Source organism: Bombina bombina, chromosome 1, assembly GCF_027579735.1.
Source record: "Bombina bombina isolate aBomBom1 chromosome 1, aBomBom1.pri, whole genome shotgun sequence".
NCBI lineage: Eukaryota > Metazoa > Chordata > Amphibia > Anura > Bombinatoridae > Bombina > Bombina bombina.
In genome coordinates this window covers 1,470,634,443-1,470,656,822 of record NC_069499.1, presented here as the reverse complement: position 1 = coordinate 1,470,656,822, position 22,380 = coordinate 1,470,634,443, and the positions used below count along the sequence as shown (strand labels likewise).

At 37.7% G+C, this 22,380-nt stretch overlaps 1 protein-coding gene across 1 annotated transcript in view; it reads left to right on the top strand.

Moving 5' to 3' along the window:
* The first annotated feature begins 16,821 nt into the window (after positions 1-16,821).
* FAAP100 (FA core complex associated protein 100) overlaps positions 16,822-22,380 on the top strand; it is a 118,728-nt gene continuing 113,169 nt past the window's right edge. Inside the window, exon 1 of the mRNA XM_053706880.1 lies at positions 16,822-17,010. The gene's annotated coding sequence lies outside the window, so the exon portion shown is untranslated. The remainder of the gene's footprint in view (positions 17,011-22,380) is intronic.

The window sequence follows — 22,380 nt, the reverse complement described above, 5'->3', positions numbered from 1 at the left end:
ACTGCACTGTTAAGTCAGGATCAGACTGATATGCTACAGGAAAGTTCTTCTCTGTGAAAGGCACATATTGAGCAAAAAGAGGCTGCTTCTAGGGTGGTAACTAGCCATAGAACAAGCTATTATGCTATTGTTCGTTCCCAGGTTGAGCGCTTCTCTCTTTTTATTTATGCAAATTATGACACTTGGGGTAGTCTCCCTAAATGTGATGCGGGAATCCAGACATGGACCCATTGCTCAGTGTGCCTAGAAGGATATGGCTGCACCTCACTGACGAGGCCCACAATAGGCCGAAACGTACGTCTGGGGTTTTTGCTGTTTCTCTCGTTCAGAGAGGGATTGCCTGGTATTTCGGGACTGGACTGCACTGTTAAGTCAGGATCAGACTGATATACTACAGGAAAGTTCTTCTCTGTGAAAGGCACATATTGAGCAAAAAGAGGCTGCTTCTAGGGTGGTAACTAGCCATAGAACAAGCTATTATGCTATTGTTCGTTCCCAGGTTGAGCGCTTCTCTCTTTTTATTTATGCAAATTATGACACTTGGGGTAGTCTCCCTAAGTGTGATGCGGGAATCCAGATGTGGACCCGTTGCTCAGTGTGCCTAGAGGGATATGGCTGCACCTCACTGACGAGGCCCACAATAGGCCGAAACGTACGTCTGGGGTTTTTGCCGTTTCTCTCGTTCAGAGAGGGATTGCCTGGTATTTCGGGGCTGGACTGCACTGTTAAGTCAGAATCAGACTGATATGCTACAGGAAAGTTCTTCTCTGTGAAAGGAACATATTGAGCAAAAAGAGGCTGCTTCTAGGGTGGTAACTAGCCATAGAACAAGCTATTATGCTATTGTTCGTTCCCAGGTTGAGCGCTTCTCTCTTTTTATTTAGGGCACGGATGTCGTCTGTGGCGGTGAGGAGGGCGGTCTCGGTGCTGTGATTGCTCCTGAAAGCAGATTGGGAGGGGTCCAAGATGTAGTTGGTCTCGTTGTGGTCAACAAGTTGTGCGTTGATGGCCTTCTCGATTACTTTGGCTGGAAATGGGAGTAGAGAGATGGGACGGTAGTTTTTAGGATCTATGGGGTCAGCTGTGGGTTTCTTCAGCAGGGGTTTCAGCTCTGCATGCTTCCAGTCATTGGGGAAGGTACCAGTTTTGATGGAGCAGTTTATGGTGAGGCAGAGTTCGTGGGCGAGGGTAAAACCCGCTTTGTTGAATATGTGGTGCGGGCATGGGTTGGAGGGTACTCCAGAGTGGATAGATTTCATGATTCTGAGTGTGTCCTCCGTGGTGAGGGGGATCCAGGTAGTCCGTAGACGGTGGCGGGTAATGGGTTTGAGTGAGGTGGGGGTGGGTGTGTCGGGGGTGAGTGGTGAGTTCTGGAGCTCAAGGCTGTCGTAGATGTTTATGATCTTATGGTGGAAGTAAGTAGAGATGTGTGAAAGCTATGAAAAAGGTAATTTTAAGATTACTAATATATATAATAAAATAATTGCTAGGTCAACAGAGGGAAACCTAGAGAAGATTACAAATAAATGGCAGCAGACACTAGGAACACATATCACAAAGGAACAACTATGCTATAGTATAAGAACTGTAAGACAAACTACAATGGCAAGTGAGCTGAGAGAATCACAGTATAGAATGTTACATAATGATTACATAACAACAACAAAGAAGATTAAATGGAAAAAGGATTGTAGTCCTATCTGTCCAAAATGTTCTTATATACTACCAAATTTATCTCACTATTTTTGGGATTGCCCAAAAATCTGATAATACTGGGCTCAGATCTCATTTTGGGTATCTAATATACTCAAAGAGAATTGTCATTTGAATAAACAAGCAATCTTTTTATTACAAATACCAAAGATAAAAAAACCCCTCAAAATAAATTATTTATTTTAATGGTGATATTAGTAGCAAGAAGAACCATCACAAAACTATGGACTGAAAAAAAAGAATCAATCTATTGTAATGCTCAAGAAAGCAATATGGCAACAGTTAATAACAGAGAAATATGATACATTATGTGATCCTATAGGGAGAATGCAGCATTTTTTTAATAATTGGGAATATATTAAAGCAATGAATGAGGAAACCCATAAAATTATATATAAGGGCTTAAAATAATGTGTAAACTACTAGGAGGGTGAGAACTGGCCAGTATTGTAATAGTGAGAAATTTAGGGTACTCACTATAACGGGATAAGTACCAGCCTTGAATACCACTAATCTTTAAGAATCAAATAATCTCAAAGTAATGACCTACATACCTACTACTTTGTATTGCTTTTCTAAAAATTTTTAGGGTATTTTTTTTTATGTCTACTTTAATTGTTTACATATTCAAATTTGATGTATAATTATTATTGTATGACAAATATGATGTATAATAAAAATTTAATAATAATAAAAAAAATTTAAAAAAAATACACCCCTCATCTAAGGCGGACTATAAAATACTCCAGTCACTCATGCAAACATTCTGCTGGCGCCTTAGACATCCAGAAGATAGGGATTTTTCTTGCATGTCAAAGTCCCACCATACATTATCCCGTATAGATTACTTTTGAATATCGCCATTGGTCAATAACAGCATTACTGACATGGGAATTTCACAAGTGGTTGTCTCAGACCATGCTCCGGTATGGATGACAGTAGACACGGGTAGGGACAAACCAACTACAGCCACATAGAGGTTTCCAAACCACCTTGCACATAACACAGCTTTCAAATAACATATACAGGCCAAATGGAGAAAATATTCAGATCTGAATGAATTATGCAGACAAAATGTGGATCTGTTTTGGCATGCTTCTAAAGCTGTAATGAGGGGAGAGATCACCTCTTTCGCGATTGAATATAACAGGCAAAACAAATAAACTATCTGAGCACATGGTGAACCAAGTGCTTAAGGCATATAATAATTACCTAACACACCCTTCTAGACAAACCAGGGAGACATACTACTCTAGTAAGAAAGAAAGGGATTCCTATCTAGCCATAATCAATTAAAAACAGCGGGTGGCCACACAGGGGAAGTACTATCATTTTGGAAACAAAACCCTGAAAACTGTTAGCAAATATGACTAAATTACAATCCCCTAAATCATACATCACTGCTCTCAAAATAGGAAATAGTAGGAGATTAAATATCAAAGACATCATTGAGGGAATTTTGGGAACAAATAGCTTTACCTAGAATAACTATAGATCAAAAAGAACAATTAAATGCCCCTATATCGATAACTGAAATCCTAAGGGCCTTACAAAATCTACTGGTGGGCAAGGCGGCGGGACCCAATGGATTGCCTGCCGAATACTATAAACTTTTAGTCCCAGAAATAGCCCCGACTTTATCGGACCTCTTTAACTCATACTTAAAAACTGATGCCAGACCAGCTAACATATTAACAGATGCCTGTATTTTACCAAAGCCAGGTAAAGATCCTGAGGCCCCATGTTCATACCGACCAATTTCGCTTTTAAACAGCGACTATAAATGACTAACTAAAATCTTTAAAATCTTTAAAATCTTATCCTACCAGATATTATTCATGAGGACCAGACGGAGTTTATCAAAAATAGGATATCATTAATAAACATTAGGAAGGCCCTACTAGCAATCTCCCATTATTGGCACAAAAAAGGAGGTAAAGACTTGGGGGGTCTGTTGGATGCCTGTCTCCTAGCGTTAGACACGGAGAAGGTATTCAACAGAATTGAATGGCCACACCTTTTCCACGCGGATATATTTGGCTTACAGGGAGACTTCCCTAACCTAATAGCAAAACTGTATCATCAACCTAAAGCATCATTGCTAATAAATGGACAGATCTCGACCTCATTCCCCTTGGCTAGAGGTACCCGTCAGGGATGCCCTCTGTCCACCTTGCTCTTTGACATGGCAATCGAACCTTTAGCTTACCATTTAAGACTAATGATGAAGGGGATATTAATTGCAGAGATGGAGATTAAGATGTCATTGTATGCGGATGAACTCCTTCTGTTTGTCAGAGACCCAGACACCTCCATACCTCATATCATGAAAAACATTAAAAACTTTTGCAGTTTCTCGGGACTGAAAATAAACATAGACAAGTCAGAATTACTTTGGCTAAAAGGAGATAAACCACTCTTGACAAATAACTGGACATTTAAAACAGTCACCAATTAATTTAACTTATCTAGGAATACACATAGCAGGCAACCCAAATCTATGGTACCAATTAAACATTCTACAAATGGAAAAAAATCTGAAGGACTGGATAAACTTACCGCTAACACTCTCAGGTAGAATAGGTCTAATAAAAATGTCAATTTTCCCGAAAATCCTTTACACATTACAAGTACTGCCCCTCCTACTAACTAAAAAAATAGACTAGGAATAGCTAAACTCTGAAGCCCTACACAAAAAGGAGGATTTGGTCTGCCAAATATTCAATGGTACAACTGGGCTGCTTTGGAAAAAATAGCATTAGACTGTGTTACAGGTTCAAATCATTTTATGATATGGGAGGTGGAAGCAGCCTGGGTCTCCCCAATATCACTAGGAGGTTTGCCCATGGCAAATTATAGTAGACTTATAATAGACTTAAAAATAATCTTTTGTATAAAGGACCAATTTTGGCTTGGCAAAAAAATGACTAAGTTTTGGGGTGCACAAGGTTCTTTTAAAAATAAAACTACTTCCAATATGTGGGAATCTAGAATTTATACCAGGTCTTACATCAAATCCTTTCCGACAATGGGCTGAGAGGGGTCTCAGAACAATAGGGCAGATGATTGACTCCAGTCAGAAGAGCATTTTGTCCTTTAAACAATTACAAAATAAATGTGATATTCCAAGAACTCGCTGCTTTGCATATTTCCAAATCAGACATTATGTGAATCAAATTATACATCAGGAGGCCTTCTGCTGGGGTCCATCTCATTGGGATCTATTGTGATCCCTATTCAGATATGGTTTAAGATCAATCTCCCCAATATATACACTTTTAACAGACACTAGAGCAGACAGTTTGTTAACACAGGTAGCTGACAAATGAGTGAATGGATAATACCCGGAATTAACAGTGGAGTCTATAACACAGAGTTTCGTTAGAGTAAGGGCTGCCACCCTGTCGTCGGTTCTGAGAGAAACGCACCACAAATTAATTAACAGAGCATATATCACACCAAACCAGTTGACTAAATGGGCACCATCACCTAATCTATAATAATATAATAATAATAACTATTATTATACTTTATTTATGAAACGCCAACATATTTCCCTGCTCTATGGATAAAATTCATTTAAATAAAACAATGATATAAAACTTGTAAGAGACAGGACAAAATTTACAAACACATACAGGAGGAATTGAGAAACAGGAGATGAGGACTGCAAGATTGAGAAAAATGTTAAGATGAGAGAAATGTTGTTGGGTAAGAGAAATTAATTTATTATTGAGTTGGGTGGTAGGCTTCCCTGAACAGAAAAGTCTTCAGAGAGCATTTAAAAGGAAGAAAGATTAGGGCAAAGCCTGACAGCACAAAGGAGAGTGTTCCAGATGGTAGGTGCTACATGACAGAAGTCCTGCAGTCTAACATGAGAAAAGGTGATAGTCACAGATGCAAGGAGCAGGTAATTGTTAAATATTAGTGGGCGGGCTGGAGTATACTTATTGATTAGAGAGGATAGGTAGAGGGGAGTGGCATTGGTGAGAACTTTTAATTTAATTCTGCTGTGAATGGGGAGCCAATGAAGGGACTCGCAGAGAGGTGCAGCAGATACAGAGCGACAAGAAAGGTGGATCAGCCTGGCAGAGGCATTTAGGATGGATTGAAGGGAGGAGAGGTGGGAAAGAGGAAGGCCAGTAAGTAGGTTATTGCAGTAGTCAAGTTGGGAAATAACAAGGGAGTGGATTATTTGCTTTGTAGTGTTAGCGCACAAAAAAGGTTGAATCTTGGAAATATTGCGTAGATGGTTGCGTCAGGATGTAGAAAGCGATTGGATATGGGGGACGAAGGATAGATTTGATTGAAGTGTAACTCCGAGGCAGCGGACTTGCGGCGATGGGGAAATGGTGATGCCGTCAACAGGGATAGAGAAGTCACAAGTCGACATTGAGCTTGAGGGGGGGATATGAAGGAGCTCAGTCTTGGACATGTTAATCTTTAGGTGGCCATCCAGGAAGAAATACCAGATACGCAGTTACTGACATGAGAAAGGACAGAGGGAGAGAGAGCAGGGGTGGAGAGGTAGATCTGGGTGTCATCAGCATAGAGGTGATATTTGAAGCCATAACTGTTGAGAAGTTTACCCAGTGAAGAAGTATAAATGGAGAAGAGTAGAGGACCCAGAACAGATCCTCGAGGTACTCCAACAAACAGAGACATTGGAGTGGAGGAGTCGCTGGCAAATGACACAGAAAAAGACCTGTGAGAGAGATAGGAGAGAATCCAGGAAAGAGCAGTATCACAGAAGCCAAAAGAGCTAAGGGTCTGTAGGAGGGGGTGGTCAACTGTGTCGAAGGTAGCTGAGAGGTCAAGTAAGATGAGTATAGAGTAGTGCCCAATATTTTTAGCAGAGAGAAGATCGTTAGTAACCTTGGTAAAGGCAGTCTCAGTTGAGTGTTTGCGGTGGAATCCGGATTTCAGGGGGTCAAGCAAGGAGTTGGCGGACAGGAAGTGGGTTAGGCGATTGTAAACTAGTTTTTCAAGGAGTTTTGATGTTAGTGGAAGCAGTGATAAGGAGTGGTAGCTTTCAGGGGAATTAGGGTCTAGAGGGTTTTTTTTGAGTATGGGAGGAGTGACTTTTGCATATTTAAAAGAAGATGGGAATAAGCCGGTAGAGAGAGATAGGTTGAAGATGTGGTTAAGATCAAGAGTGAGGGTGGAAGATAGGGAGGGGATGGGAAGGGATAGGGTCAAGCGGGCAGGTAGTGTGGCGTGAGGCAGATAGTAAGGAAGAAACTTCATTCTCAGTGGCTGGATGGAAGATGCAGAGGGAGTAACTGGGCCTGTTGATGGAATATTGCAGGTTGGTGTTGGGATGTTGCTTTGGATAGTACGTGTTTTGTTTAAAAAGTAGTCTGCCAGGCTACCTCACTGGCCTAATGTGCAAGAAATGCAGAGCCCCTTGTCCCTCACAAATACATCTCATTTGGGAATGCCCTTAAATCCGAAAATTCTGGGGAATGACAGCTCACTGGCTGAGCAAGATAAATAAAAAATTATATAAACTGAGCGCCTACTGTGTGGGATGACCCTTGGCTCTGATGGATGTGACTCCTAGTGATCAGCAGCGAAATGGAAAATCAGAAATATATCAGAGCGCCAACTGGTGGAGGCGGGGTCCTAATTAAACCATGTACAAAGTCTCACAATATAATAAAACTTACAATTTATTCAAAGATTGTTGATACAATGTAAAAAGGTTTACAACATATATACACATAAATTAGTTACAATTAAAAGTCAGAAATTCATGGATCCATGTACTGACAGTGTACAATGAAACACTGTTAACAATAAAACTGTTTGCAATAAAAACAATTAAGTAAAATAGATGGCTTGATATCAGTGCAAGTGTGATTGATACCAATAAAAACTGTTTGAAACAAAAAATGAGCTGAATTGATGGCTTTAGTGTCAGTATGAATATGATATCTATGGACAAGAAAACGCCGCTCTGAGTTGCGTTAGAAGTCGTACCTATCTGTGAGCGATTATATATGGAAAGTAATTGGTTGAAATTTGGAACTAGTATTGGTCCCCAATGCTATTGTGGAAACTTCCTCGTACTGGCGCGGCCAAATGCGCTGAAATGGGTTAGGGGGAGTGTACACAAGATGTAAAGTGCCTGAGTGTGGAGTGAAAAACAATAATACAATGGTGCAGTGAAATACGCAAATTAAAACATGTAACAGTTATATAGGTGTATGTTAAACATCCACGACAACAAAGTGCTAGTGTCTGACTTCCAACTAGATATCAATCACGTGTAGAGTGAAAAAACAATAATGCGATGGTGCAGTGTAAAAGTTATGGATGTATATTAAACATCCACGGCAACAAAGTGCTAATGTCTGACTGCCAACTAGATATCAATCAAGACACGTATAAAAATAGTGAAAAACAATGACAGAATTAAAAAATGATTAAAGAGTTTAAAAAAATATGGTCTGAGCAAATGTGTCAATCTTGTAACTTTAACGTGAACATAAAAAACAAAGTGATGAAATAGCAGCATAACGGTGCAAAATGATCTTCACTAACAGACGTGTGAGGATATGTGCAGCGGTTTATGAAGTCCACAATAATAAGCGGTTCACAAAGAAAAACAAAAATCAGTTTGTATACTCCAGGCGGCTATGGCCGGTTCAAAAGTCAATGGTTTATATCACATAGCAGTACGCCTATTCTATATGTAGTTGTGTTCAACGTTGGTTCAGGAGATCTTCCCTCTGCCAAAACGAAATAAATAATAGTGTAGATTTTTTTTGGATAACCTAATATCAGTAATGTACTCACCAGTCAACGCGTTTCGGTCATGCACTGACCTTTATCAAGACTGATTGTGTGTTTAAACTGGCGTCCTTAAATACCTTGTTAATGATGTGTCTCATCTCCCCAGTCCCCCACTTAACAATTATAACAAAATAACTTAACATAACTTAAAATGTGATGTGTCACACATCACATTTTAAGTTATTTTGTTATAATGGTTATGTTGTTATATATGTTTTAAGAGATGGGAAAGGAAAAATGGAGGCTGCTGGATATACATCTAACCAGAGCAGTTGAGATATATCTGTGGACATTAAAATGAATTAATAGATGGCTATACTACTCAGAGAGAAAAGAGTAAAAGCAAGACTTTCTTTTTTTGTATCCTAACATGCCTGTAATGTGATATCCTCTGCTTCTGTAATAAATAAATAAAAAAAGAAGTGGCAACATTGTTTCTATGACATAGATTACAAACCCATTTTTCAAGATTATATTTCAATGATATGTTTCGCAGATATCCTGATGAAGATATAAGTTTAGATATTGAACCTATTAGCAATGCACCGAAATGGAAATTCTGGACCGAAATCGAAACCCGAAAATTTATATTTTTCAAATTATTTTTAATTTTTTTTAATTTTTTTTTTTTGCATAATTAGACTAATGAATAAATCTGAATTGAAAAACTGCAAGCTAATAAAATAACCACACTTTTATTGAAAGTAACACACTAAAATTAGACATTTTTTTTTTTATCTTAAAGCAATAATATGCTACACCAAGAAAAAAAAAAACAGGCAAACCCCCCCCACCCCACCCCCGGAAATAACAAACCCGAAAAAAACACGATAATGCCATTGTTGACCAAAATGTTTCTGCATTCCTACTTAAAACAATATTGAAAATCAATATACTGTATTATTCTGTATTTAGTTCTGTGTAACAGAATCAGATTTAACAGTATTTTTTTTTACCAGTTATCCAAATAAAGTATAGTCCTAGAAAACTATTATTATATGCAAAACTGTGAACTCAAACAGCAGCTCTAGGCTAGCATCAAATTTTAAATATGCTACACAATTTTACCGAAAATAACATGCAAAACACCCCGAAAAACTAAATAACCAAAAATGCCATTTTCGTCTGAAATGTTTCTGCAGCCAAAATTTCGGTGCATCCCTAGAACCTATATATCTCAAAAACCCCTGTTCTGAGTAAAAGAAAAGAGATGGGGAAGTCCGTTCAATGAAACACTGTACATAAAAATGTCCGGTTTACACTGCACCAAGCATAAAAATAAGTTATGTAAATCCCCATGTTGATTAAAATGTTTTCCTCAGTTTTCAAAACTAACAAAGAAAAAAACAAAACGTGAACAAATAAACACAGATATAACAGAACAAGTACTAAGAGCCCTGCTAATTGATACAATAATACTATATAGGAGGTTAAAAGATGCGACATCTTAAAATGAGAAGGCTGAAACATATAATGGTAGACTATTTCAATAGCTACTCCTTAATGATTTCAATGTTGTTAGCAAAGTAGGTTAAGATGTTCAAGTGAGTAGTCAGGCATTGCTTAATTTACTATATCAGTCAATATACTCGTTGCTAAACTTATAAGTTAACTTTTTATATTAAACAATTAGCCGCATCAGCACTGGAATAAAGGAGTTAAACCTGAGGTTTGCAGCAGGGATAGGCAAGGTGTCCGTACATGGACACTGGTGTCCGTGACTGGCCCTTGTAGTGTCCGCCACCCATTTTTCAGCAGGGAGGGAGGAGTAGGACAGATGAATGCTGATCCTGACTCCTCCTTGACGCACGTGGCATGAGTAGCAGAAAAGTGAGTAAGAGCGAAGCAAGAAGCAAGCTGCCTGCAGTGCAGCCTGGGTCAACCATCCGTGAGTCATGACCCATCCAGATTCCTTGATCTGTGCAGCAGCGTAGCGCTGGTGTCTGTGTAGAAGACCGCTGCCTACTCTGACAAACATTACCTAACCAAGTAAGTAACCAACCATGATGATCATGCAATTAACATCAAGGTGGGAAGATTTGATCAGGAGTTGCAGACTCTCAATACAATAAAAAAAATAAAAGGTAAGAATTTTGAAAACATTTTATACCAGTATACCACAAGCAGTCTTTATATAAATGTTATTTTAAACTTGTTTGATTAGATTAATAGTTTGTACTTGAACTAGACCAGGGGCGTTTCACGTGCGGCCCATTTGACAGCAAAATGCAGATCTCCTGACTTATAGAAACAAAGAATGTATCGGTAGATAGGAACCATTCGGCCCATCTAGTCTGCCCAATTTTCTGAATACTTTCATTAGTTCCTGACCTTATCTTATATCTAGTATAGCCTTATGCCTATCCCATACATGTCCTTCACTGTCTCTACCACTTCTGCTGGATGGCTATTCCACCATGCATCCACTATCCTCTAGGTAAAGAGAGTGTTTTTAATTTGAAATTTACCTTTGTGTCATTCACTAAGATCTATACTTTGGAAAATGTCCGCCACAGCCTTGATCCGTGGCTATCCCTGGTTTGCAGTGCTGTTAAGTCATCTACTTTTAAGATATGTGATACATGTATGATACCTTCATGTGATGATAGTCAGTACTGAAAATATGGGGTAATCAGAAGATACTGAAATCATATGTAGTATGATGATATGTTATGTATTATAATGGGCAAAAAACTGTTTGATAATTTGAGCATACTAGGAGCCATGAACAAACAGAAAGCATCATGTCAGAAAATATGGAGCAAGAATAAACATTAGAACATAACAAAAGAAAAACATTGATCTAATCAAAAAAATAAATAAATGACAGTTTCGATGTCAGCATATTTGAGTTTTAGGGCGATTGTCTAAAAAGTGTTGAACATTAGCGTCAGATGCTATCCCAGCCTTTGCAACCGCTGTATACCGTAGTATGATAATATTATATGTATTATAATGGGCAAAGACTGCTTAATGTTTTGTAACAGGCCATGAACAAACAGAAAACATCCTGACAGAAAACTTGAGGCACAGATAAACAATAGAGCATAACAGAAGAAAATAGATCTATTCAGAAAATGACAATTTTGTTGTTGATATATTTGAGTCCCAGAATGGTTGTCTAAGGGTTCTGAACCTAAGCATTAGATGTTAACATAGCTTTTGTAGCCGCTGTATATCTTTATGCCTATTTAAACCTTGCAGGGCTACATATTCCTAAACTAATGTTAGTCCGTACAGCATCTGATAACACCACCCGACTTATTTAATAAAACTACAGACATGATGTGGTGATATATGTATCCGTCAAGCTTGCAGTTTAAGTTATCAGAATTATAAATGGTGAGCTCATCATAAATCTGGTGTTTAGTGTTATCAGTAAAATGTGTGAACTCAAAAGAAAAATAACAATAACACCCGGACGAGGGGAGAATAAAGAGAGGCCAGGTGGTCGACTTATTACTTAACATTATACTTTGTCCAGTTTGAAGGGGCCGGTCAGGTTTTGAGGAGTGTGTTAGTCCAAATACCATAAGAGCCAGCTCACGTATGGATCCTCATGCTCTAGCCTATACCTTTTTTTTTAAAGCTAGTGGTCGGCTGTGCAGGCCTGACATCCATCTTGTTTGATATACGGGGCAGCATGGGAAGAGCAACCCACTAGGCTGAGAGAACTGTAAGCGATGAAGGGTGCATGCAAATGCGTTGCTTTAACATGTTCTGTATGTAGGTAGACATATCTGTTCTGGGTCCTCTCTCTTCCTTATTGATAATTTAATAAAGATCTGCCTTGAAGGAGATGTTGAGTGTCGTAATGTATCAGGACAGCAGATAGTCTCTGACGCTATCTTTGTGTAATGCACAGAGTTAAGTACCTGCAGCGAGTCAGTCTTCTCTATATACGGGGTAACAGGGTCGCATTCACCGATGAAGTGGTTGATGGAAAGTCCATAGTGAGCCCTTCAGGTCCAAAAGTCGTCATGGCATGCGAGTGCAGAGGCAATAAACCATCTTTCAGCCGGATCGGAAAAGAGAATTGCTGATTCCGCAGTTCTGATGGACATTTGCAGATGAGTAGGAGGTGAGTTTTGCAAGTCCAGTGTAGAAGAGCAGGTTTGGGTGTTTACGGGATTAGTTTTTGTAAAGCAGGATCTCCCAGTTGCTTGAACCGCTTCATGCAATCTCTCGTAGTTTAGGAATAAACATTCCAATGTAGGCAAAAAAAATGTGAGTATCTGCGCAGCAATGTCATTTTTTGATTCCATTGCTCTATAGTAAGCATGAAGGAAACCAATATGTACAAAATCCCTTGTGGATTATAGTTTAGTAAAGTGCCTTCCGGGCAAGTAGAGATTGGATTACTTCTATCTGCTAGAGATTCCCAGACAGCTTATCTGTCAAGGGAGATGCAGATGGCATAGAAGGATGGTGATATAGTAGATATTAGAAGAGGTTTTCTTCGGAGCAACATAAGCTCGCAGCCATCTTCTAGAGTCACCCACCGAAAGTCGAGCACACAATTTTAAGCAACTTTCTAATTTACTCCTATTACCAATTTTTATTCATTGTCTTGCTATCTTTATTTAAAAAGCAGGAATGTAAATCTTAAGAGCCGGACCATTTTTGCTTGAGAACCTGGGTTTATGCTTGCTTATTGGTTTGCTAAATGTAGCCACCAATAAGCAAGCACTATCCAGGGTGCTGAACCCAAAATGGGCTGGCTCCTAAGCTTTAAATTCCTGCTTTTTAAATAAAGATAGCAAGAGAACCAATAAATATTGATAGTAGGAGTCAATTAGAAAGTTGCTTAAAATTGCATGCTTTATCTGAATCATTAAAGAAAAAAATGTGGGTTTAGTATCCCTTTAAATACTCAAGATAATCAGAATGTACTTTTCTATCATCCACAGAGAGGTTTCTTGACAAATAGGTCTGTAAACGCACAAGACCTGAGAGTACTAAAATGAAGAATGTCTATGTCACACTTTAGCAAAAACAACTACAGGCCTTGACTCTAATTTACTGACCTTTATTAATAAAACAATCAAAATCTCTGTATAATCAGAGATAAATCCTTACTTAAAGGGACATGAAACCTAAAATGTTTCTTTTATGATTCAGATACATTATACATTTTAAACAACTTACAAATGTATTTCTGTTATGAATATGCTTCGTTCTCTTGGTATCTTTTATTGAAGAAGCAGCAATGCACTCCTGGGAGTTAACTGAACACATTCATAAGCCAATGAAAATGTGCATACACGGTCAGCCACCGATCAGCAGATAGCTCCAAGCTCCTGAACCTATATAGATATGCTTTTCAAAAAATATATAATGACAGTTATTAAAGGGACAGTAATGTCAAAATTAAACTTTCATGAATCAGATAGCACATGCAATTTCGATCAACTTTCAAGTTTACTTATATTTTCTAATTTGATTTGTTCTCTTGGTACACTTTATTGGAAAACATATGTCTAAGTAGACTCAGGAGCAGAATGCACTACTGCTGATTGGTGGTTGCACATCTATGCCTCTTGTGTGATTAGCTCATGAATGTGTTCAACTAGCTCCGAGTAGTGCATTGCTGCTCCTCTTATAAAGGATACCAATAGAATGGAGCAAATTTGATAATAGAAAATTGTAAAGTTAAATTGTAAGTATAATGTATATGTTATCATAAATCAACAATACACTTACGGCTAGATTACGAGTTTTACATTATGAGCGGCTCGGTGCTAACTTGCAAGTTATTGTCAACGCTCACCTCCCTATAGTGCTGTTACTACAGGTTTGCAAAAACCCGGCGTTAGCAGGCAGTAAGTCAGCGTTGAGCAAAATTGAGCTCCATACCGCACTCAAATACCAACGCTGCTTTAAGCTGGTATTACATGCTCGTGCACCATAGACATCAATGGGGAGAGCCGGCTGAAAAAAAGCCTAACACCTGCAATAAAGGAGCGTAAAGCTCCGTAACCCAGCCCCATTGATTCCTATGGGGAAAGAAAATGTATGTTTACACCTAACACCCTAACATAAACCCAGAGTCTAAACACCCCTAATCTGCTGCCCCTGACATCGCTGACACCTACATTACACTTATTAACCCCTAATCTGCCGCCCCCGATATCGCCGCCACATACCTACACTTATTAACCCCTAATCTGCCGCCCCTAACATCGCCGTCACCTACCTACATTTATTAACCCCTAATCTACCGCCCCCGACATCGCCGCCACCTACCTACACTAACTACACTTAGCCAATCGGAATTAAAGGTGAAAATATCCTATTGGCTGATGCAATCAGTCAATAGGATTGAGCTTCAATCCTATTAGCTGATCCAATCAGCCAATAGGATTGAGCTTGCATTCTATTGGCTAATTGGAACAGCCAATAGAATGTGAGCTCAATTCTATTGGCTGATTGGATCAGCAAATAGGATTGAAGCTCAATCCTGTTGGCTGATTGCATCAGCCAATAGGATTTTTTCACCTTTAATTCCGATTGGCTGATAGAATTCTATCAGCCAATCGGAATTCAAGGGACGCAATGGATGACGTCATTTAAAGGAGAATTCATTATTGAAGATCCATCTACAGAAGAGGATGCTCCGTGCCGGATGTCTTGAAGATGGAGCCGCTCCGCGTCAGAAGGATGAAGATGGAAGATGCCGTCTGGATGAAGACTTCTGCCCGTCTGGAGGACCACTTCTTGCCGCTTGGTTGTGTGGGTGGTGGGTTTTATTGTTGGGGGGGTTGTTTGTATTATTTTTTTAACAGTTAAAAGAACTGATTTCTTTGTGGCAATGCCCCACAAAAGGCCCTTTTAAGGGCTATTGGCAGTTTAGGCTAGGTTTTTTTTTTATTTTGGGGGGGGGGCTTTTTTATTTTGATAGGGCTATTAGATTAGGTGTAATTAGTTTAAATATTTGATCATTTCTTTTTATTTTGTGTAATTTAGTTTTTTTTGTGTGTAATTTAGTTAATTGTTTTTAATTAATGTAATGTATTTAATTGTAGTGTAAGGTTAGGTGTTAGTGTAAGACAGGTTAGGTTTTATTTTACAGATAAATTTGTATTTATTTTAACTAGGTAGTTTCTACCTAGTTAAAATAAATACAAAATTTAGCTGTGAAATAAAAATAAAACCTAAGATAGCTACAATGTAACTATTAGTTATATTGTAGCTAGCTTAGGGTTTATTTTACAGGTAAGTATTTAGTTTTAAATAGGTATTATTTAGTTAATGATAGTAATTTTTATTTTTATTTATTTTAATTATATTAAAGTTAGTGGGTGTTAGGGTTAGACTTAGGGTTAACTTTAGTATAGTGGCGGCGATTTTGGGGGCAGCAGATTAGGGGTTAATAACAGTAATGTAGGTTGCGGCGATGTTAGGGAAAGCAGATTTGGGGTTAATATTTAACTAGTGTTTACGATGCGCAAGTGTGACGGTTTAGGGGTTAATATGTTTATTATAGTGGCAGCAATGTCGTGAGCGGCAGATTAGGGGTTAATAATTTTATTTTAGTGTTTGCGATGCGGGAGGGCCTTGGTTTAGGGGTTAATAGGTAGTTTATGGGTGTTAGTGTACTTTTTAGCACTTTAGTTATGAGTTTTATGCTACAGCTTTGTAACGTAAAACCCATTACTACTGACTTTCAGTTTACGGTATGGATCTTGACGGTATAGGCTGTACCGCTCACTTTTTGGCCGGACAGGCAAACTCGTAATACCGGCGCTGTGGAAGTCCCATTGAAAAAGGACTTTTTGAAAGCTGCGGTAGTAATGCTGCGTTACGGCCAAAAAAAGTGTGCAGTGCACCTATACATGCAAAACTTGTAATACCAGCGGCAGCTCAAAAAACATCGTTATGAGGCTTTTTCACCCATAAGGCAAAACTCGTAATCTAGCCGTTAGTATAATACGTGTAAATTAAAATCAGTAATGCAGACCGTGCACTGAATGTAAAAGAACGTTATACGTTTATACTGCAGCAAACGCACTAAAATAATCTACAAGTTGCAGAATTGGAACAGTGAAACCTTCACGCTTTAAAGCACTGTCAATATTTAAAGTGGCCTATCCCATTTTCCAAAACCAATTTACCATATGCTGCTAAAGCGTTGTTACGTTGCTACCTTAAGGGCGTCTTCTTACCGATTGGCCTGTAGGCTCAGCGTATTAGGGCAGACAGTGAGCTGGTAGAGCGGTGTGAGAGGCGCTTCCTCTTCACTAGTCCTCCCATTCAGAATCATCTTCCATCTCCGCCCCTTCCTGGGAAGAAGAAGAGTGCTTCGCTGCTTTCTGCTTTTAGCAGTGTCTGTGTATTGTAATTAGAGCGGCTCACGTTGTCCCTACAGCAGTGAACTTGCAGGAGCTCAGTTGGTGAGGGGGATCCTGTGGGGCTTTATTACTGAGCGGGACAATAGCACTAATAGGAAGTCTACAATAAGCGTGTCCTACTGCTTACTGTTGTCCCCCTTTAACAGATGTGAGAGTTGCTGTTCTGGTGATGCTATTTGTGTTTAGTAAACTAGTGGCAAGTAGAAGACTCCACAGATTAAATCAAACTGGGGGTTATCAAGCGCGGTTTTCAATAACTAACTTCCGCTATGCAAACTTCTTACAATACTTCAATCTCTTCTGCACTGTTATTTTCTATTCATTTTTTGTTATATATGTGTTTTATCAGTACACACACAAATATATATTCTAAGGCAAAAGTCATCAACTATAAACAGAGAAGGGGTATTTTTAGGGAATTGTTATTCGTGATACCTGCTAACTGCGGGGTCATGCACATTTCCCCCTGCTCATTTACATGGGGCATACTCACTGCAGACTGGTGCTGTAAATGGACATCACAATGTAATAGTAACTGCTACTACTTATATGCTGCGTTTAACCTATGCAAATACCCATCATAGTGGGTTACAAGAGACAATCTACACCAGAATTGTTATTGTTTTAAGAGAAAGATAATCTCTTTATTACCCTCAGTTTTGCATAACCAACAGTTATATTAATACACTTTTACCTCTGTGAATACCTTAGCATCTTCTGACAGCCTCCTGATCACATGACTTTCTATGCATTATCTGACTTCCATGTAAGACAATTTGTGCTGACTCTTAAAAAACTTAATCCACAAACTGTAACAAATGTCCACAGCGCTTATTTTATCAAATTACCTTTATTTGTCACACAGACTAAACATATTAAACCTTTAATATGTGAAGTCTGTGTGACAAATAAAGATCATTTGATAAAATAAGCGCTGTGGGCATTTGTTACAGTTTGTGGATTTGTAGGGATTTTGCAGAGTCCCTGTCTTCACCTGCACAACTCTTTATGTTGCTGTCTCACACCTAAGTACATGGCTTAAATAACTTAATGGGTGTGAGCACAATGTTATCTATATGACCTACACAAACTATCAGTCTCCTGTTGTGATAATAGGCTATCTGTAGTGGCTTAGAAACAGGCAGAAATTTACGACAAGGAAGTTGGTTTCTTATTCGTGAAATTCTGTTTCTTATTCATGGAAGTTGGTTACTTATTAATTTTTTTTTTTTGTCAGACTGCTTTAAATTGACTTTAAAATAAAAATATAGGTTTTACTTAAATAATAATGATTCCTATAATGTAGTTACACAGAGGAGGAATCCCTTTATACAACAATTGGATTTACAAACTGGAAAAAAGGGCATACGTTGGCACCAATACAAATATTACTATTTTGAATAAGTAACTGATATTTTCAAAGGGTTAATAACCATTGGGCCACTGACTTCACTATGAATATATACAGGATATATCCCCCTCCATGACATGCAATTGTTTTTAGCCTGGCCCAATGGTGTTTTGGGCACAGAAATTGATGCCAACACTGTCATTGGTGCTGTAATGACTATTTTTGAAAAAGTAACAGATATTTTTGTCCTCCAGAAATCGCTGAATGTGGACAGCATACGCTGTCGGCATTCAGCATTGCACAAACAGTTCTAGTGAGGCCAGGCTAAAAACAACTGCATGTCATGGAGAGGTATCTACCCTGTGTATATTCATAGTGAAATCAGTTGGCCAATGGTTATTAACCCTTTGAAAATATCAGTTACTAATTAAAAAATGGTAATTACAGCACCTATGCCAGTGTTGGCATTAATTAATGTGCCCAAAACTCCATTGGACCAGGCTAAAAACAATTGAATGTTTTGGAGGTGGATCTACCCTACATATATTAACAGTAAAATCAGTGGCCCAATGGTCATTAACCCTCTGAAAATATGAGTTACTTGTTTAACAATGGTAATTACAGCACATATGCTAGTGCTGGCATACATTTCTGTGCCCAAAACTCCATTGGGCCAGGCTAAAAAAAAAAATCATCTCATGGAAGGGGGTTCTACCGTGTGTATATTCATAGTGAAATTGGTGGCCCAATAATTATTAACCCTTTGGAATATCTTACTTATTAAAAAATTGGAATTACAGCATCTATGCCATGATTGGCATTCATTTCTGTGCCCAAAACACCTTTGGGCCAGGCTAAACACAGGTGCATGACATGCAGGGGGACCCACCCTGTATATATTCATAGTGAAATCAGTGGCTCAATTGTCATTAACCATTTGAAAATATCAGTTACTTATTTAAAATAGTAATATTAGTATTGGTGCCAACGTATGCCTTTTTTTCCAGTTTGTATATCCAATTGTTGTATAAAGGGATTCCACCTCTGTGTAACTACATTATATGAATCATATTATTATTATTTAAATAAAACATATATTTTTATTTTAAAGTCAATTTAAAGCAGTCTGACAAAAAATTTGAATAAGAAACCAACTTCCATGAATAAGAAATTTTCACAAATAAGAAACAGCTTGAATAAGAAACCAACTTCCTTGTCGTCAGAAATTTAGAGGTTTAAATGTTCTAAAGTATATTAATATAACAATGTTGGTTGTGCAAAGCTGGGGAATGGGTAGTAACAAATACAAAATAAAATCAAGCATGATGATAGGGTTTTAGTCTCTGTAAAATAAAAATATGTTGAACCTTGTGCACATCATTTCTTTAGAGATACTTATTCCTCCACTAAATACAAGTTTAGCACCTACAGGAGGCATTCAGAGTGGATATATCAGTGTTTTGTGACATGTCTTGTTAATTAATAACGGGGGGGGGGGGGAAAGTCAATTAACTTGATAAACAAAGTGGCATATCTCCTGAGATATGGGCAGTGTGACTTCCCCTTCCTAGATCATAAAAAATGATATGCCCACCATCAGTCTAAAAATCTGTGGTTGGAATGTTATATTTTTTTATCCTTCAGTGTTATTTACAAACATGAAAATTTGACTTAAATTTCACAACAGATGCTGTGACTCACTGAGAGAACTGTGTACACTGGAGGGGCAGCCTGCCCACTCTAAAGGTAGCCGTGTGATTTAGGTAGAACAGAATATAATATTTTAATAAAAAATTCTAAGGGCCCTGTATAACAAATCTGAATATGATCGATCTTGCAGCTCCAAAACTTGGCCATAATTTCTTAGTGCACTTATACAATTTTCCTGGCCTTGCACATTACCACGTTTGTTTCTGATGGACATGATTATACTTTATAACACCAGGCTTGTCCGACCTGAGCCCCAGGGAATACAATGAGCACAACTAAGGTGTTTTATCTGTACGTTACCTCCATATCTAACGTCTGTATGTTTTATACCACGCAGTGCTCCTCTTGTCTGCAGCTGGCTCATACTTCTATGTATATACATTGGTTTGTAGCAGAAAATTAGGGTGATGTGGTTGACTGATGATGGAATACAATTCCAATATAGGTAGTATGTACAGAGTCTAAGCTATTGTGGAATGTCTGGGATATGTATAAAGATATCTCGTGCTGTCACTTAAAGGGACACTGAAAACAAATGTTTTCTTTTGTGATTCAGACAGAGCATGCAATTTCAAGCAACTTTCTAATTTACTCCTATTATCAAATTTTCTTTGTTCTCTTGCTATCTTTATTTGAAAAAGAACACATCTAAGCTTTTTTTTTTTTGGTTCAAAACTCTGGACAGCATTTTTTTTATTGGTGGATGAATTTATCCACCAATCAGCAAGGACAACCCAGGTTGTTCACCAAAAATGGGCCTGCATCTAAACTTACATTCTTGCATTTCAAATAAAGATACCAAGAGAATAAAGAAAGTTGCTTAACATTTCATGCTCTATCTGAATCACGAAATAATAATAAGAATAAAATATGGGCAAACATGATGGGTCATTGGTTCAAATCTGGTGTCAAAATCTGTTTTATGAATTGCTCATTTATAGCTTGTGTACAGTTATATACATTTGTTTGCTAGATTCATTAAACAAGAAACCATTTCAATATGACCAAATTCTTTGTACTATACTTTACAACTTAAAGGGACAGACAGTAAACACCTTGTAATTATAAAATAACCATATGAGCCTACTTAGGTTTAGCTTTCAACAAGGAATACCAAGAGAACAAAGAAAATTGGATTATAAAAGTAAATTGGAAAGTTGTTTAAAATTGCATGCCCTATCTGATCATGAAATTAATTTTGACTAGACTGTCCCTTTAAAGGGACAGTATACACTCATTTTCATATAACTCCATGTAATAGACACTACTATAAAGAATAAGATGCACAGATACCGATATAAAAATCCAGTATAAAACTGTTTAAAAACTTACTTAGAAGCTCTCAGTTTAGCTTTGTTGAAAAGGTAGCTGGAAAGCCCACTGCAAGTGGCAAATAAGACACCCCTCCCCCTTCTTTTGCATATGAAAAGACCATTTACACAAACAGGAGCAAGCTGGAGAAGGTCGCTGACGGTATTCAAATAAAACTTTGGGGCTTGCTTAGGAGTCTGAAAATCAGAGCAATGTTATTTAAAAATAAGCAAAACTAAACATTTTAAAAAAAAAATAAAAAATCTTCATGGGCTATATAAATAGATCATCTACAAAACATTTATGCAAAGAAAAAATGAATGTATAATGTCCCTTTAACACATTTGTTTAACATATTGTTTGTTATTGTTTTTCCAGTAGCCACCATTTTCCTTATTTGTAGAAGCCATTCTTGGCCGAGTCTGCAGATTACATGGCTAGCCAGAGAATGTTAGTATAAAGTTTGCTTTGAAGTTGTTAGATAAAGCCAATTAAGGACTGATCTGTTTTCAGAGCTGAATTACACAGAAATAGGGCAAAATAAATATTATATTACAAAGTTGTTTTTAAGACTCAAAGGGATATGAAACCCCACATATTTGTTTCATCATTCAGATAGAGCAGGAAATGTTAAACAACTTTCTAATTTACCCCATTAACAAATTTTCTCTGTTCTCTTGGTATGCTTTGTTGAATGAGCAGCAATGCACTTCTGGTTGCTGACTGAACACATGCGTGAGCCAATGACAATCGAGATATATATATATATATATATATATATATATATATATATATATATATATATATATATATATATATATATATATATATATATATATATATATATATATATATATATATATATATATATATATATATATATATATTATATATATATATTATATACGCATCCACCAATCGGCAGCTAGAACCTATTCAGCAAAGGATAACAAGAGAAGAAAGCTAATGAAATAATAGAAGTAAATTGGAAAGTTGTTTAAAATTGTGTTCTCTATCTGAATCATGAAAGAAAAATTAACCCCTTTAACCCCTTAACGACGACGTATGGGGTACGTCCTCGTCGTTAACTGTATTTTTTTTATAAGACGTACGTCAGTCGTTAAGGGGTTAAAGGGACATGAAACC